A 19,460-nucleotide genomic window follows, 5' to 3' on the forward strand; every position below is an offset into this window, starting at 1 on the left:
GCATCCGGAGTGTTCCAGCTGATGATATATAATGTTTTAATCGACTTTTTGTTCTGTACATGAGACTTTTCTGTGAGTCCATTCAGTTTGGATTATTAATAGTTAGCAAGGACACAAAAAACCAATTGTCAGTACTCAATTGAGACAGAAGAAACACATAGTAACCGCAATATAATCAATCAAGCCTTTTGTATTGCGATACTACAACGTTTCTCAATGATTAGAGTTGTACCTGGCGAAAATCGTAAACGGTCACATTTCTCAACCTTCCAATCCCTTCTAAACTCATCCTATAGCAGAACGGCACTCCTACTGAAGCCATCACACAGTTTAAGAAAGAAAAAAAGGGTTCAAAATTTTTTTGCCCTAAATTTAATTTTCTCTCGGGCCTAATCGGAAAGTTTCATATCAAATTTACTGTCAATAACGTGTTTGAAAAACTCGTTTCCGCAAAAAAGGTTCAATGGTCGTTTCAATAGTTCTTTCTGTTCACAACAAGTGTGAGCCACTTGCTAGGCACCATAAAAGGTCATAAAAAAGCATCCGGAGTATTCCAGCTGATGATATATAATGTTTTAAACGACTTTTTGTTCTGTACATGAGACTTTTCTGTGAGTCCATTCAGTTCGGATTTTTAATAGTTAGCAAGGACACAATAACCATTTGTCAGTACTCAATTGAGAGAGAGGAAACACATAGTCACCGCAATATAGTCAATCAAGCCTTTTGTGTTGCGATACTACAACGTTTCTCAATGATTAGAGTTGTACCTGGCGAAAATCGTAAACGATCACATTTCTCAACCTTCCAATGCCTTCTAAACTCATCCTATAGCAGAACGGCACTTCTACTGAAGCCATCACACAGTTTAAGAAAGAAAAACAGGGTTCAAAATTTTTTTGCCCTAAATTTAATTTTCTCTCGGGCCTAATCGGAAAGTTTCATATCAAATTTACTGACAATAACGTGTTTGAAAAACTCGTTTCCGCAAAAAAGGTTCAATGATCGTTTCAATAGTTCTTTCTGTTCACAACAAGTGTGAGCCACTTGCTAAGCACCATAAAATTCATAAAAAAGCATCCGGAGTGTTCCAGCTGATGATATATAATGTTTTAATCGACTTTTTGTTCTGTACATGAGACTTTTCTGTGAGTCCATTCAGTTTGGATTATTAATAGTTAGCAAGGACACAAAAAACCAATTGTCAGTACTCAATTGAGAGAGAAGAAACACATAGTAACCGCAATATAATCAATCAAGCCTTTTGTGTTGCGATACTACAACATTTCTCAATGATTAGAGTTGTACCTGGCGAAAATCGTAAACGATCACATTTCTCAACCTTCCAATCCCTTCTAAACTCATCCTATAGCAGAACGGCACTTCTACTGAAGCCATCACACAGTTTAAGAAAGAAAAGAAGGGTTCAAAATTTTTTTGCCCTAAATTTAATTTTCTCTCGGGCCTAATCGGAAAGTTTCATATCAAATTTACTGTCAATAACGTGTTTGAAAAACTCGTTTCCGCAAAAAAGTTTCAATGATCGTTTCAATAGTTCTTTCTGTTCACAACAAGTGTGAGCCACTTGCTAAGCACCATAAAAGGTCATAAAAAAGCATCCGGAGTGTTCCAGCTGATGATATATAATGTTTTAATCGACTTTTTGTTCTGTACATGAGACTTTTCTGTGAGTCCATTCAGTTTGGATTATTAATAGTTAGCAAGGACACAATAACCAGTTGTCAGTACTCAATTGAGAGAGAGGAAACACATAGTCACCGCAATATAATCAATCAAGCCTTTTGTGTTGCGATACTACAACGTTTCTCAATGATTAGAGTTGTACCTGGCGAAAATCGTAAACGATCACATTTCTCAACCTTCCAATCCCTTCTAAACTCATCCTATAGCAGAACAGCACTTCTACTGAAGCCATCACACAGTTTAAGAAAGAAAAATAGGGTTCAAAATTTTTTCGCCCTAAATTTAATTTTCTCTCGGGCCTAATCGGAAAGTTTCATATCAAATTTACTGTCAATAACGTGTTTGAAAAACTCGTTTCCGCAAAAAAGGTTCGATGATCGTTTCAATAGTTCTTTCTGTTCCCAACAAGTGTGAGTCACTTGCTAAGCACCATAAAAGGTCATAAAAAAGCATCCGGAGTGTTCCAGCTGATGATATATAATGTTTTAATCGACTTTTTGTTCTGTACATGAGACTTTTCTGTGAGTCCATTCAGTTTGGATTATTAATAGTTAGCAAGGACACAAAAAACCAAATGTCAGTACTCAATTGAGAGAGAAGAAACACATAGTAACCGCAATATAATCAATCAAGCCTTTTGTATTGCGATACTACAACGTTTCTCAATGATTAGAGTTGTACCTGGCGAAAAGCGTAAACGGTCACATTTGTCAACCTTCCAAACCCTTCTAAACTCATCCTATAGCAGAACGGCACTCCTACTGAAGCCATCACACAGTTTAAGAGAGAAAAAAAGGGTTCAAAATTTTTTTGCCCTAAATTTAATTTTCTCTCGGGCCTAATCGGAAAGTTTCATATCAAATTTACTGTCAATAACGTGTTTGAAAAACTCGTTTCCGCAAAAAAGGTTCGATGATCGTTTCAATAGTTCTTTCTGTTCCCAACAAGTGTGAGTCACTTGCTAAGCACCATAAAAGGTCATAAAAAAGCATCCGGAGTGTTCCAGCTGATGATATATAATGTTTTAATCGACTTTTTGTTCTGTACATGAGACTTTTCTGTGAGTCCATTCAGTTTGGATTATTAATAGTTAGCAAGGACACAAAAAACCAAATGTCAGTACTCAATTGAGAGAGAAGAAACACATAGTAACCGCAATATAATCAATCAAGCCTTTTGTATTGCGATACTACAACGTTTCTCAATGATTAGAGTTGTACCTGGCGAAAAGCGTAAACGGTCACATTTGTCAACCTTCCAAACCCTTCTAAACTCATCCTATAGCAGAACGGCACTCCTACTGAAGCCATCACACAGTTTAAGAGAGAAAAAAAGGGTTCAAAATTTTTTTGCCCTAAATTTAATTTTCTCTCGGGCCTAATCGGAAAATTTCATATCAAATTTACTGTCAATAACGTGTTTGAAAAACTCGTTTCCGCAAAAAAGGTTAAATGATCAAATGATCGTTTCAATAGTTCTTTCTGTTCACAACAAGTGTGGGTCAATTGTTAAACACTAAAAAAGGTCATAAAAAAGCATCCGGAGCGTTCCAGCTGATGATATATAATGTTTTAATCGACTTTTTGTTCTGTACATGAGACTTTTCTGTGAGTCCATTCAGTTTGGACTATTAATAGTTAGCAAGGACACAATAACCAATTGTCAGTAATCATTTCAGAGAGAGGAAATACATAGTCACCGCAATATAGTCAATCAAGCCTTTTGTGTTGCGATACTACAACGTTTCTCAATGATTAGGTTGTACCTGGCGAAAATCGTAAACGGTCACATTTCTCAACCTTCCAATCCCTTCTAAACTCAATCTATAGCAGAACGGCACTCCTACTGAAACTATCACACAGTTTAAGAGAGAAAAATAGGGTTCAAATTTTTTTTGCCCTAAATTTAATTTTCTCTCGGGCCTAATCGGAAAGTTTCATATCAAATTTACTGTTAATAACGTGTTTGAAAAACTCGTTTCCGCAAAAAAGGTTCAATGATCGTTTCAATAGTTCTTTCTGTTCACAACAAGTGTGGGTCACTTGTTAAACACTATAAAAGGTCATAAAAAAGCATCCGGAGCGTTCCAGCTGATGATATATAATGTTTTAATCGACTTTTTGTTCTATACATGAAACTTTTCTGTGAGTCCATTCAGTTTGGATTTTTAATAGTTAGCAAGGACACAAAAAATCAAATGTCAGTACTCAATTGAGAGAGAAGAAACACATAGTAACCGCAATATAATCAATCAAGCCTTTTGTATTGCGATACTACAAGGTTTCTCAATGATTAGAGTTGTACCTGGCGAAAATGGTAAACTGTCACATTTCTCAAACTTCCAATCCCCTCTAAACTCATCCTATAACAGAACGGCACTCCTACTGAATCTATCACACAGTTTAAAAAGAAAAATGGGGTCCAAAATTTTTTTGCCTTTAATTTATTTTTCTCTCGGGCCTAATCGGAAAGTTTCATATCAAATTTACCGTCAATAACGTGTTTGAAAAACTCGTTTCCGCAAAAAAAGTTCAATGATCGTTTCAATAGTTCTTTCTGTTCAAAACAAGTGTGAGCCACTTGCTAAGAACCATAAAAGGTCATAAAAAAGCATCCGGAGTGTTCCAGCTGATGATATATAATGTTTTAATCGACATTTTGTTCTGTACATGAGACTTTTCTGTGAGTCCATTCAGTTTGGATTATTAATAGTTAGCAAGGACACAATAACCAATTGTCAGTAATCATTTCAGAGAGTGGAAACACATAGTCACCGCAATATAGTCAATCAAGCCTTTTGTGTTGCGATACTACAACGTTTCTCAATGATTAGAGTTGTACCTGGCGAAAATTGTAAACGGTCACATTTCTCAACCTTCCAATCCATTCTAAGCTCATCCTATAGCAGAACGGCACTACTACTGAAGCCATCACACAGTCTAAGAAAGAAAAATAGGGTTCAAAAATTTTTTGCCTTTAATTTAATTTCCTCTCGGGCCTAATCGGAAAGTTTCATATCAAATTTACTGTCAATAACGTGTTTGAAAAACTCGTTTCCGCAAAAAAGGTTCAATGATCGTTTCAATAGTTCTTTCTGTTCACAACAAGTGTGAGCCACTTGTTAAACACTATAAAAGGTCATAAAAAAGCATCCGGAGCGTTCCAGCTGATGATATATAATGTTTTAATCGACTTTTTGTTCTGTACATGAGACTTTTGTGTGAGTCCATTCAGTTTGGATTATTAATAGTTAGCAAGGACACAAAAAACCAATTGTCAGTACTCAATTGAGAGAGAAGAAACACATAGTAACCGCAATATAATCAATCAAGCCTTTTGTATTGCGATACTACAACGTTTCTCAATGATTAGAGTTGTACCTGGCGAAAATCGTAAACGGTCACATTTCTCAACCTTCCAATCCCTTCTAAACTCATCCTATAGCAGAACGGCACTCCTACTGAAGCCATCACACAGTTTAAGAGAGAAAAAAAGGGTTCAAAATTTTTTTGCCCTAAATTTAATTTTCTCTCGGGCCTAATCGGAAAGTTTCATATCAAATTTACTGTCAAAAACGTGTTTGAAAAACTGGTTTCCGCAATAAAGGTTCAATGATCGTTTCAATAGTTCTGTCTGTTCACAACATACCAACATCGGACATACCAACATTTCGGTCTCTTTGGTCCGACCAATACCCACATTTCGGTTACTTTGGTCCGGCCAATACCCACATCTTGGTCTCTGTGGGGTAGCCAATAGCAACATTTCGGTCTGTTTTGTCTGGCCAGCTCCCACAGTTCGTCCTGTTTGGTCTGACCAATACCCACATTTCGGTCTGTTTGGTCCGGCAAATACCAACATATCGGCTTGTTTGGTCTGGCCAATACTCAACATTCAGTCTGTTTTGTTTGGCCAATACCCACATTTCGGTCTGGCCAGTACCCATTTCTCAGTCTGACCAATCCCACATATCGGCCTGCTGGTCTGGCCAATACCAACTTTTTGGTTTGTCTGGTCTGACCAATACTCACATTCAGTCTGTTTTGTTTGGCCAATACCCACATTTCGGTCTGGCCAGTACCCATTTCTCGGTCTGACCAATCCCACATATCGGCCTGTTTGGTCTGGCGCATACCAACTTTTTGGTTTGTCTGGTCTGACCAATACTCACATTCAGTCTGTTTGGTTTGGTCAATACCGACTTTTCGGTCTGTTTGGTCTGGCCAATACTCACATTCAGTTTGTTTTGTTTGGCCAATACCCACATTTCGGTCTGGCCAGTACCCACTTCTCGGTCTGACCAATCCCACATATCGGCCTGTTTGGTTTGGCCAATACCAGCTTTTCGGTTTGTTTGGTCTGACCAATACTCACATTCAGTCTCTTTGGTTTGGCCAATACCAACTTTTCGGTCTGTTTGGTCTGGCCAATACCCCCATTTCGGTCTGTTTGGTCTGGCCAGCTCCCACTATTCGGGCTGGTTGGTCTGACCAATACCCACTATTCGGTTTGTTTGGTCTGACCAATACCCACCCACATTTTGGTCTGTCTGGTCTGGCCAATACTCACATTCAGTCTGTTTTGTTTGGCCAATACCCACATTTCGGTCTGGCCAGTACCCACTTCTCGGTCTGACCAATCCCACATATCGGCCTGTTTGGTCTCGCCAGTACCAACTTTTCAGTTTGTCTGGTTTGACCAATACTCACATTCAGTCTGTTTGGTTTGGCCAATACCAACTTTTCGGTCTGTTTGGTCTGGCCAATACCCCCATTTCGGTCTGTTTGGTCTGGCCAGCTCCCACTAATCGGCCTGGTTGGTCTGACCAATACCCACTATTCGGTCTGTTTGGTATGACCAATACCCACATTTTGGTCTGTTTGGTCTGGCCAATACCCCCATTTCGGTCTGTTTGGTCTGGCCAATACCAACTTTTCTGTCATTAAAAAAAAAACGAATTTTCAAAGTTTAATTGTTTAATAACTTTTTATTTAGCGCGTGTTTCTAAACGTATTATAGCTCATTTTAAAGCTCTGTTCACGGTCGTTACGACAATGGTAATTGTTAATGTTAAAAATTGTGATCTGACAGCTTTTTTTAGCGTTAATTTACGAAAAGCCAAATTTCAACGATTTTGACCCTGTGAGCCGAAAATCGTCAATTTTTTTCCGGAGATTTACACAATGAAATTTATATCATGTTCAAGCTTATTATCTCCTGAGTTCAGAACAGTGCTTACTTTTTTTTGAAACGTCGTCGTTCGGGAGGTATTACTGTTTTTCTGACTTAAACCTTGAAATTTTCGATTTTGGGCCCTTTCAGAAATCAGTTACGTGTAGATACGTGTCGAGGGTGTAGAGTTCAAAAAATCGGACATCCCAGTCGGATCTGGGAAAATAATTCAAAACCCGTTTTTAAATGCGTTCCGTATCGAATTACGAGATGGCACTTAGCCCATGCGATTCGCCTTAACGAGAGCTTTCCAATGATATATATTTTATCAAAACTTCAAAAAGGGGTACCTTTACCAGATAGCAACAACCCGAGGAAGTTATTTAACGCTATGTATAGCTGGTTCAATGCATACCGGAGACATATATGCAACCGTGCATCTGCTAACGAGTGTTACGTACGCTGCCCGAGGTTGCGTAAGTGTGAAAGTACCCCTTTTTGAAGTAAATCTGATTTGATATTTTCGAAAGTGATCGGGGGCCGAATACTGAAACTTGCTAACTATAGCAGAGTAGAGGAGGAGATATGACAGCAGAACCAGCAGCAGTTGTAGAAGCACCAGTAGTAGTGGTAACCGGTGCGTTTGTAGGGGGGGTGTTGTTGTATTGTACCAATGTCCAATCAGTGGTCAAATGAGTGATGTCAAATGATGGTGGTCAATCAGCTGGTCCAAACAGCCAATCCAGTAGTAGTAGTAGTAGTAGTTGAAGATTCTGTAGTAATTGCCGAAGCAAACAACGGTAGTAATAGTATTGCTAGTAGCATGTTTATCAATTTTGGGCACAATAAATAGACAATAATAACCTCTTTCAGATCAGCTTTGGTTATCTTCAGTGAAAGTTTGTAAAGTTGTGCAGTGCAACTTGCAGTATCACAATGAGTCAGCCCAGTCAACCTAAAAAGTAAGTGCCCAAGTTGATAGGTCGAAATGATTGGGTTTGTCTGGTTTGTCCCATTTCGGTTTGTCTGGTCTGGCCAATACTCACATTCAGTATGTTTGGTTTGGCCAATACCGACTTTCGGTCTGTTTGGTCTGGCCAATAGCCCCATTTCGGTCTGTTTGGTCTGGCCAATACCCACATCTTGGTCTTTGTGGGGTCGCCAATAGCACCATTTCGGTCTGTTTGGTCTGGCCAGCTCCCACATTTCGGTCTCTTTGGTCTGGCCAATAGCCCCATTTCGGTCTGTTTGCTCTGGCCAACACCCACATCTTGGTCTGTGTGGGGTCGCCAATAGCAACATTTCGGTCTGTTTGGTCTGGCCAGCTCCCACAATTCGTCCTGTTTGGTCTGACGAAACCCACATATCGGTCTGTTTGGTCTGGCCAATACCAACATTTCGGTCTCTTTGGTCCGACCAATACCCACATTTCGGTTACTTTGGTCCGGCCAATACCCACATCTTGGTCTCTGTGGGGTAGCCAATAGCAACATTTCGGTCTGTTTGGTCTGGCCAGCTCCCACAATTCGTCCTGTTTGGTCTGACCAATACCCACATTTCGGTCTGTTTGGTCCGGCAAATACCAACATATCGGCCTGTTTGGTCTGTTCAATACCAACTTTTTGGTTTGTCTGGTCTGACCAATACTCACATTCAGTCTGTTGTGTTTGGCCAATACCCACATTTCGGTCTCGCCAGTACCCATTTCTCGGTCTCACCAATCCCACATATCGGCCTGTTTGGTCTGGCGCATACCAACTTTTTGGTTTGTCTGGTCTGACCAATACTCACATTCAGTCTGTTTGGTTTGGTCAATACCGACTTTTCGGTCTGTTTGGTCTGGCCAATACTCACATTCAGTTTGTTTTGTTTGGCCAATACCCACATTTTGGTCTGGCCAGTACCCACTTCTCGGTCTGACCAATCCCACATATCGGCCTGTTTGGTTTGGCCAATACCAGCTTTTCGGTTTGTCTGGTCTGACCAATACTCACATTCAGTCTCTTTGGTTTGGCCAATACCAACTTTTCGGTCTGTTTGGTCTGGCCAATACCCCAATTTCGGTCTGTTTGGTCTGGCCAGCTCCCACTATTCGGCCTGGTTGGTCTGACCAATACCCACTATTCGGTCTGTTTGGTCTGACCAATACCCACCCACATTTTGGTCTGTCTGGTCTGGCCAATACTCACATTCAGTCTGTTTTGTTTGGCCAATACCCACATTTCGGTCTGGTCAGTACCCACTTCTCGGTCTGACCAATCCCACATATCGGCCTGTTTGGTCTGGCCGGTACCAACTTTTCAGTTTGTCTGGTTTGACCAATACTCACATTCAGTCTGTTTGGTTTGGCCAATACCAACTTTTCGGTCTGTTTGGTCTGGCCAATACCCCCATTTCGGTCTGTTTGGTCTGGCCAGCTCCCACTAATCGGCCTGGTTGGTCTGACCAATACCCACTATTCGGTCTGTTTGGTATGACCAATACCCACATTTTGGTCTGTTTGGTCTGGCCAATACCCCCATTTCGGTCTGTTTGGTCTGGCCAATACCAACTTTTCTGTCTGTTTGGTCTGGCCAATACCCCCCATTTCGGCCTGTTTGGTCTGGCCAATACCCCCTTTTCGGTCTGTTTGGTCTGGCCAGCTCCCACAATTCGTCCTGATTGGTCTGACCAATACCCACAACTCGTCCCATTTGGTCTGACGAATCCCACATATCGGTCTGTTTGGTCTGGCCAATACCAACATTTTGGTTTGTCTGGTCTGAACATTGCTCAAATTCAGTCTGTTTGGTTTGGCAAAATACCCACATTTTGGTCTGGCCTGTACCCACGTTTCGGTCCGACCAATCCCACATATTGGTCTGTATGATCTGGCGAATACTAACATTTCGGTTTGTCTGGTCTGACCAAAACTCACATTCAGTCTGTGTGGTTTGGTCAATACCGACTTTTCGGTCTGTTTGCTCTGGCCAATACCCCCATTTCGGTCTGTTTGGTCTGGCCAGCTCCCACTATTCGGCCTGGTTGGTCTGACCAATACCCACTTTTCGGTCTGTTTGGTCTGACCAATACCCACATTTCGGTCTGTTTGGTGTGGCCAATACTCACCTTCAGTCTGTTTTGTTTGGCCAATACCCACATTTCGGTCTGGCCAGTACCCACTTCTCGGTCTGACCAATCCCACATATCGACCTGTTTGGTCTGGCCAATACCAACTTTTCGGTTTGTCTGGTCTTACCAATACTCACATTCAGTCTGTTTGGTTTGGCCAATACCAACTTTTCGGTCTGTTTGGTCTGGCCAATACCCCCATTTCGGTCTGTTTGGTCTGGCCAATACCAACTTTTCTGTCTGTTTGGTCTGGCCAATACCCCCATTTCGGTCTGTTTGGTCTGGCCAGCTCCAACTTCGACCTGGTTGGTCTGACCAATACCCACATTTCGGTCTGTTTGGTCTGACCAATACCCACATTTCGGTCTGTTTGGTCTGGCCAATACTCACATTCAGTCTGTTTTGTTTGGCCAATACCCACATTTCGGTCTGGCCAGTACCCACTTCTCAGTCTGACCAATCCCACATATCGCCCTGTTTGGTCTGGCCAGTTCCCACTATTCGGCCTGGTTGGTCTGACCAATACCCACTATTCAGTCTGTTTGGTCTGACCAATACCCACATTTTGGTCTGTCTGGTCTGGCCAATACTCACATTCAGTCTGTTTTGTTTGGCCAATACCCACATTTCGGTCTGGCCAGTACCCACTTCTCGGTCTGACCAATCCCACATATCATCCTGTTTGGTCTGACCAATACCCACATTTCAGTCTGTTTGGTCTGGCCATTTCCAACATTTCGGTCTGTTGGGTCTGGCCAATCCCATGAAAAGACCATGCTCGACTGGATACAGCGCTCTTCAGGGACGCTGTTTTTTGTGAGCTGAGCGTAGTTTTTTTGCGGTTTTTTTTTGGTTTTTCATAATCCAAAGTTTTCAATTTGTTTGCTTTTTTACAAATCCAAACAGTTTGATTGTGCTGTCCTTTTTGAAATTTAAAGATCTTGAGTTGTAGTGGAGCACTCTGTTTTAACGACTTGGGCATATTTTTTTTATTTTGATATATGAGCGAGTAAAATTTAAAGATTTTTTTTATTTCAGTGAACCAACGAGAAAGCGATCAGAGCGTTTAACAGAGAAAGAAAAAAATCTTAATGAAACTCCTTTGGAAGATGTTGAGATACCACCCGATTGGGCGTGCATTTTCAACTTCCACCAAGGCAAACGATATGTTAAACTGAAAGCGAAAAGTCCGAGATGGCCTGGGGATATGAAACATTCCGAAAAGATTTGTTTGGATGAGGGTGACATAATAATGATAAAATGCAATAAGGGGAACGACGAGGTCATAGAACTAGAAGGAGAGTTCAAGATTCAAGGTCCCGAAAAAGTAGTAAACAGGGCGCTCAGAAAAATGTGCTCTCTTCGGGAAGATGAGGTAAACGCTAGTAAGATTGTTGGTGAAGAGGTTTTGGAAGACGAAATTTTGGGCCCCCAGTACGAAGAAGTGGAACAATATGTGCCGTGTAGCCAGGGTTCAAAGAAAGCAAAATATCCAAAAACGCGAAAGGACATCGAAATGTATGTAGAAGGACCGGCTGATGATCCTGATTTTGATCTTGATATAATTGACAATCTTATGAACCAAGAGAAATTGAAAGATCAACAACAGTCTGAACAGGGTTGTTCAGGAGAGAGCAACGCACGATGCCGCTGTTCTGAGAATACTGCTGAAGAGGTGAGGTTTTATGTTTTCGGGCGCTACTCTTGGGACGCTGAAGGTGTTCACCTAAGTTTTTGACCGGGGGCATCTACGCTGGATAAAACGTAATTTTTACTCTCAGCAGAAACATGATTAGAAAACAATAGAGCGCTCTTCAGGGACGCTGTTTTTAATGTGAATGCTTGTTTATGTCAGTATGAAAGTTTAAATGGCTGTCATTGTTTAAAAAATCTTTCTGTTTTAGCAATTCACGTGGGATCAATTCAGGCACTTGATGACGCGGATTGCATCAAGATTAGACGCCAGCAACCAAATACTGTCTCAGTACATGACGTTTTCGAAAAAAGCGATAGATGAAATTGCTCGTCTTCGCCAAAACAATCAGCCAAACCGTGATTCATATGTTGAAGACGAAGAAAATATTACTGAGGAAGAATTGATGTTTGAAGGCACCGATCTTCTCAAATTGGGCGGGAACACGTTTCGCGAACAAGCAATCATTATTGCTAATCGTTTGTGGAACGAGGATGAACGCATGAAATACTGCGTGGAGCCTAAAAAACAGCTTGATCCCCAAAAAGGTCGAATTCCAGCTGATGCGCTAAGAGCAGGTCTTCTTCGCCGTGCGATGCAATATCACATGAAAGATAATTTCAATTCGGAGAGATACCATGTTATCCTAAAGCATGTTAATCAAAATGGCGTTGATTTAACTAAGCGCAAAAGGAGGTCTGAGCAAAAAGAAAACGTCATGGTTGACGCCAATTCGGAAAATATCCCAACTGAAAACAATCAAAATCAATAAACGGTGCTCCGACAGGGACACTATTTGGAACGCAATTGCATTAGTACCACCCCAATGTGGGCTTTTCATCAAATCAAATAAATGCCTAAGATCAAGAGCAATTTTGTATTCGGTTCCTTGTTATCGTTTGTTCTTTTCATTGTCAGTTCTTTTATGAATTTTGAGGCTCAATGTATTTGTTGCTCCGTTCTTGCTGAATAAACTTGTCTTTGTTCCAGAGAGTTTTTGTTTATTAGATTTGTAGACTTCACACTTAGGAATGAATATTGTTGCTACAAAAGCTGTTCGCCGTAATGGATCATTTGAAAAATATTTTTTGCCGTGTTTTCCTACTGCAAGTTCTTTTGTTCTCCAGAATTATGTCAAATCAGCCTCTACCGGGTCTGGAAAATCGCGAAAGTCTCCAGCAGAGTTTTCAGATGGAATCTGTGGGCAAGGTAGATCTCAAAAACATTCTTAATTGGCTTCATTTTTTGTAGTTTCCTTTTTTGTAATTAGACACCAGGATCGCAACGCTTCCGATTGGACACAAAAAGCAGCTGCATAGAGTCCTTAAAGATTTTGGAAGAGGCGGTTAGACGCAACAATAAGATAGAACTTGAAGCCAGGAACCAAATGCTTGAATTATCTAACACGCTTCGCCAAATTGTTAGTTGTTTTCAGCAGTCACGCAATTTTTATTTTCTATTTGAGTTTTTTTCGCTTTCGAATCATTTTTTGTAGAATACTTCGGAATCTGAAAAGCGAAGAAAAACTACGCCAGCCATTTTGATGTACAAAGGAGAAAACCTTCTGGATTTTGATGGTGCCAGACATGATTATGCTGGTTTCGGCAGGCATCTCGCTAGGTCAATGTTGAAGAAAGAAGAAAGGCTAAGGACTTGCTGGTTTCCTCAACGCGAGTTGCCCGAGGGCCGTGTTATGGCATCTGAAGATGAGCAAAATGTGTTTCGTGGTTGGAATTTTTTTCTGCCTTTTTATGAGAATTTTGAACCTATGTTTGTAATGTTTCTTACGGTATACAACATTATTAAGGAATTAAACTGGTAAAATTATAAGAGTGAATTACCTTCAAACAAATGTCGTCTTTTTTATGATGTGAAGGGGGTTTAAATTTAATTCTAATGTTTCAGAGGCCGTTAAGCGATTCTGTGGAGATAGCGTATATGCACTTGGACGTGTCCGGGACGGTGCGAATTCTCTCGGAATCAGAGAAAGAAATGATGAACGGAAGTCAAGAAAGACGAACTAGAAATTGAAAGTTCTGTTTCTTCTGCGCTCTGTCAGGGACGCAGGAATTTTTTGGAAAAATTGAGTTTCTAAATGTTTTGTTCCCCCAATTCATTGTACAGATTTCTTGTTTCATGGGCTGGCGGCAAAATTTTAAACTTTTCTGTTTAAAATCTTTTTTTGTGCGCTGCGCTTCCGAATTACATGACCGGTTGGATTTTTGAACCTTCATTTTGTCGCCTATTTAAGAAAGAAATGAGTCAAACAAACCTGAAGTTCTATCAAATTTCCGCAAAAAATTTTGCACGATCGGGTATAAATTGGAAGCAACTAGCAAAAGTGGACTTTAAGTATGCTCTCGGTTGAGTACAAGGAAGTGAGTTATATACCTAGTGATAGTTTCAAGCAGTTAGGACTGTTCGCGAAAGGTGATTTTAACAAAGGTAGTGTTATCAATGGCGTTATTGGTTTCTTAGCTGAAATAAGGGATGACGAGATTGTTGCTGGCTATAATGATGTGTCCATTTTGTACAGTAGCTTCAAAAAATGCAGTGGATAATGTTAGGACCAATTTCATTTATTAATGCGTCCTGTAGAGCTAATATTGAATACAAGCAAAATGGTAAAATAGTCTTTTGTGTGGCAAAAAAAAACATTAAATGTGGCGAAGAACTAACTGTTTTTTTATAACACGCACTATTTTGGTAGGTTCAATAAGGATTGTTTATGCCCGCACAAAATTGAACATAGCGATCCCTGCCCTAAGGACCCTGAGCCTGCTAGAAAAAAGAGAATAATTGAACGCGAAAACTTGAGTACACCCCAAAATGCTATTTCAAAAAAACCGGAAATGGTGCAAACACCAGTAAGACGAATTGTCATTGAAAAATTACCGCCACGCCGCGTCTTATATGCGCCTGTTTTGTCAAATGCAAACGAACAAAATGAAAAATCTTTGTCGTACGAATCAGTGTTTGGCGAGATAGATTTGTCACTAAGCCCCATAAAGCATAGTACACCATTAGCTCAGCGTTTGGATCAAAGTTTTTCTTCTAATGGCGTGGAACCTGTTGAAACCTCGTCGCTTAACAGTAGCATCCATAGCTTAGTCAATCTATCTTCCACGCCTGTTAGGTTAGACTTGCTCGAAACTGAAGTTGATATTCCCTATTTTGAGCCAGTTAAAGTATCCTTATTTCAGGAGGAGGGAACACCGCTTTTTGAAGGATCTCGTGCATCAACAGAGAGCTTTTTCAAAGAGTTCAATAGTTTATGTGATACCCATAAATTTTCCAAAGCAGCGCGTCATGACGTCCTTAAACTTTTTTCTAAAAGCTTGCCGGTTCCAAATAACTTACATGTAAAACTTGCCCTCCCATCGTTACCAACAATAAGTTTAATAGAGTTTACTGATGCACATTTTTGCTGCGTAGACATCAAAACACAAATGGAGAGAATTTTGACCAGAAATGCTCAATATGTTTTGAGATCCTGGGAAAATAATTGCACATGGTCACCTGCTTGGGACTATTTTCGCCAGCCTGAAGTACAACTTGTTTTGAATGCCGATGGTGCTCCCGTATTTAAGTCATCCAAACTTGCAGTTTGGCCAATTTGGGTTCAAATTTTCAATTTACCACCTAAGTTAAGAGCTGCCTTCTCAAATCTATCATTGCTAGGTATATGGTACGGTAAATCGAAACCAGATTTTTCTAAGCTCTTGCCACGTATTTGTTATGAATTGGAGTCACTATTTGATGCAGACTTAATAATCGAAAATTTGGGAATTGTGACGTTCTGTGTGCGGTCGATTGTTGCGGACATGCCAGCGAAAGCCTGCCTTCTCTGTATGGTGCAGTTTAATGGTTATTCGCTTGCCCCCACTGCTATATGAGGGGTTATTCGCATAGCCGTAGGATGCTTTTTCCTGTCAAAAAAGACTTTAGATTGCGTGAATCGAACGATTTCAAAGTTAGTGGTTTAATAGCAGAGCAGAAAAAGGTTTTTCAGTCCGGCGTTAAGTCCCAAACTCTGCTTATAAGACTTGTAGACCTGCCTTGGAGATGCCCTATTGATCCAATGCATCAAGTTTTTCTAGAAACGGGAAAAGTTCTATCAAAGCTTCTTGTATCAGTTGCGAAAGGTAATTTGTATCAGTTGGCTGAAATTAACATAAAATCTGTAAAAATTCCTTTTGATTTTCAGCACCGCACGCGTTCTCTTAACGAAATTCATTTTTGGAAAGCATTTGACTTTAAGTTATTTTTTTTTTCATGTAGGTCCCTTGGTTTTTTCAAATATACCAGTTCGTAACGCTATTTTCAAAAGCTTCTGCATACTGAGCGCGGCTATCAGATTTCTATCTGACAAAAATGTTACAGAATCCAAAATCGAGCAAGCTGAATTTTTGATAAATAAGTTTTTTGATAATTTTCTTGATTTATATGGCGAAGAGTCGCAGTCTTTTAACTTCCATACGATGAGACACTTAGCAGAACAAGTTAGGCGAAATGGACCGCTTTGGTTTTTTTCAGCCTTTTGTTTCGAGTCGGCAAATCACGGACTACTTAGTGCTCTACAGGGAACCATCAAAGGACCGGAAGCCATTGTCGAACAATTCATAAAACACCAATCTTCAATAGATTTTTTTGATCAGAAGAAAAAAGAACAATGCTTGAAAGGTTTAACTAGTGTAAATGAAGAGGTTAAATTGTTCTGCGAAGATAAGAATGTCCATTTCTTTTTTTCAAGATATGTAACATCTCATGGACTGTGCTTTGCGTCAAAATCTTATTCGCGCGTTGGAGATAACCTTGGTGAATATGTCCTTCGTTTGTCTGACTCTAGGTTTTTTAGTGTCGAAACGTATTTCTCAAATAAGGACGGCTTATTTGCTGCTGGAAAAGCCGCAAAATATTGCAAAGAAATTGACCTCACGGGACTGCAGATCTCCTGCAATTTTTTCTACGAACTTTTTGGTCTTGATGTTCTAGAAATAGTGCCAGTTGAAAACATTTTGAACAAAACTATAGTTCTTATCAATGATACTAGACTGTTAGTGAGTTCATTAAGAGAAGGTTTTGAGCATAATTAGTTTTCTTCAGCTTTTTTTTTAGAACGGCTACTATTTTTTTGGTTTTGTAAGTTTTTTTGTTTTGTTTAGCTTCATTTCATAATGTTTTTTGGCTTAGTTTTTGTTTTTTTTTTGTTTTTTCATAAGTTTTTTTCAGTTTTTTGAGAAAGGGTAACTCTTTTGTTTAGAGCTGCGCTGTCAGGGCCAGCATGTTTTTGACTTTTGAGCTGTTCTCACGGTATTTTTTTAAACGTATTATCATCATTTTTGTTCAGGGCATCCATCGTGATTGTTGGTGACAGCAATTTAGTGAAACTAAGAGAGGACTTGGAACAGGATCCTTTATTGCAGTCGTTTAATATAGAAACACATTGCCGACCAGGAATGAGAGCTAAGTTTCTTGGTGAAGAGGACTTGGACTTCTGCAGTAACTTTTCCCACTGCATCCTGTTCCTGGGCAACAACGATGTCAGTGCTCATCCCACAAAGCCCTGGTTGGGTCCAGAATCACCAAATAAAACTGCTTCCCGGCTGTCGGATATTGCTCAGCAGCTCAGAGAGAAAAACTTAAAGGTGGCAGTCATAGGATTGGTTCCGAGACCAGATGTCTCTTACCAAGTCATCAAGGAGACGAATGACTTACTCAAAGAAAGCAAAAACTGTAGCTATGTTGGTCCACGAAAACTGCACAACAATCATTTTCTCAAAGAACATACGCTGGATTTAGCTCATCTAAACGAAGATGGGAAAAAACGAACTTTAGCGCTTTTCTTGAGAGTTATCACAAAAAGATTTAAACTTTGATTTGTTTGCCGTGTTCTATTTTAATCACTCATCTCGAAAACTCTACATTACGTTGCTCAATACTTTTGTTGCTTGTTTCTTTAATTCTGTTCATGTTCTTTTGTTTTAACTATTTCGCATCTCCAACTTATTCATTATACTCGGAGCTGTTGTATTATTGAAATAATTAAAACCAAACAAAGATATCGAAATTCCTTGCCTGTTAAGTTGAAACGTTGAGTTTTGATGTTAATGTTAAGCAAATTGTTAAAACTTTTTTTAACAGGATCACTTTGCTTTATTGTTTTCTGACTAATTGCAGATTGTCTTTTTGTTTACTGGTATTTACAGGCACTACTTGGAACAATCTTTGTTCATAAGGTTGTTAGATTTTGGTTTAATTCTTACTTCAATTAAACTTTATTTCCTAAATGTTTTTCTTTAATTGCTCAAGGTTGTTGAAAGGCAAATCTTTTCTCCGGAGAAAAACAAGCACCTTAAAGTTTATATCCTCTGAAATACGTAAAAGTTGCACTTCAGGGTCAACTTTTACTATTATATCCTAAAAACTACTTTGCTATGATTATTCCCTGGTTTGGTTGCTTGTTTAGATAATGCTGTTAATCTTTGATTCTAGAGAAAACTGACATCATAAAACTTTAGTTCTAGGAAATACGTCAAATTTGGATTTCAGGGTCAACTTCTTACTACTATAATATCCTGAAAACCACCTTACGTTGATGACTCCCTGATATTATCGATTATTTCGATTATTTGCTAACAGTTTCTTTTATTTCAAGTGTTCAGCACCCCAACTGTTTTTTTTCTAGTATGTGAAGGAAAGGAAAAACTAACTGTTGCGTTCCTTGTTGAAGAAGAGGATCATCGTAGTTTCTTGTTTTCTGACTAATTACATATTGACTGCTTGTTTACTGGTATTTAAAGGCACTATTTATCCAGAAAAAAATTCATCAGTTTATTGGTTTTTGTTACTTTATAATAATCCAGTTCAAAACCTTTGTTTCCTTATTAACTGTTGGAAGAACACATCCGATGAAACAAAGCCAACCATTGCCCGTGGAACGACTTCAGACGGTAACCGAAACAGATACATTGACAATCGCAGCTACTGCGGATAACCCAGAAGACACACAAAGAAGCCAAGACAATGAGCAGCACAGAAATGACACCAATGGATTCAAAGCCATTTAATGCAAATTGAACTACACGAGAACCCACCTGAAGACACAAACGCAATCATCGCCAATGGAACGACTTCAGAAGACATCCAAAGAAACAATCAAGTCAATTGACGCGACACCGGAGGACAGACGAGAAAACGATGACAATAGAGCAACGCCAGAACAGAAGTTACAAGACTTTCAACGACAATGAATTGACCCCAAAGGATTCGAAACCTTATGATGCCGATTGAAGAACACATCAGAAGACACAAACGCAATCATTGCTAATTGAAGGAATCCAGAATACATCTCAAGGCACACTTTCAAGTCCAATGAAACAACGCCGGAAGACAACCGAAGAAAGAATTGCAATCACAGACAACGAAACATTTTCAGTTGACACCCGAAAAAATACAATGCTAATTGCAGACAACGGATCAAACTCAGAAGTTAACAAAAATACAAGATATTCAACACCAGTGATATTACACCAGAAAACAACCAAACATTCGAAAACATTCAATGCTAAAAGAGCAACACGAGAACACATCCGAAGATACAAAGCAAATCGATGCCCGTGGAACGACTTCAGACGGCAACCGAAAACAGATACATTGACAATCGCAGCTACTGCGGATAACCCAGAAGACACGCGAAGATGCAAGACAATGAAAAGCATAGAAATGACACCAATGGATTCAAAGCCATTTAATGCAAATTGAACAACACGAGAACCCA

This window comes from Convolutriloba macropyga, chromosome 11 (genome assembly GCF_964194025.1).
Source record: "Convolutriloba macropyga chromosome 11, txConMacr16.3, whole genome shotgun sequence".
Lineage (NCBI taxonomy): Eukaryota > Metazoa > Xenacoelomorpha > Acoela > Convolutidae > Convolutriloba > Convolutriloba macropyga.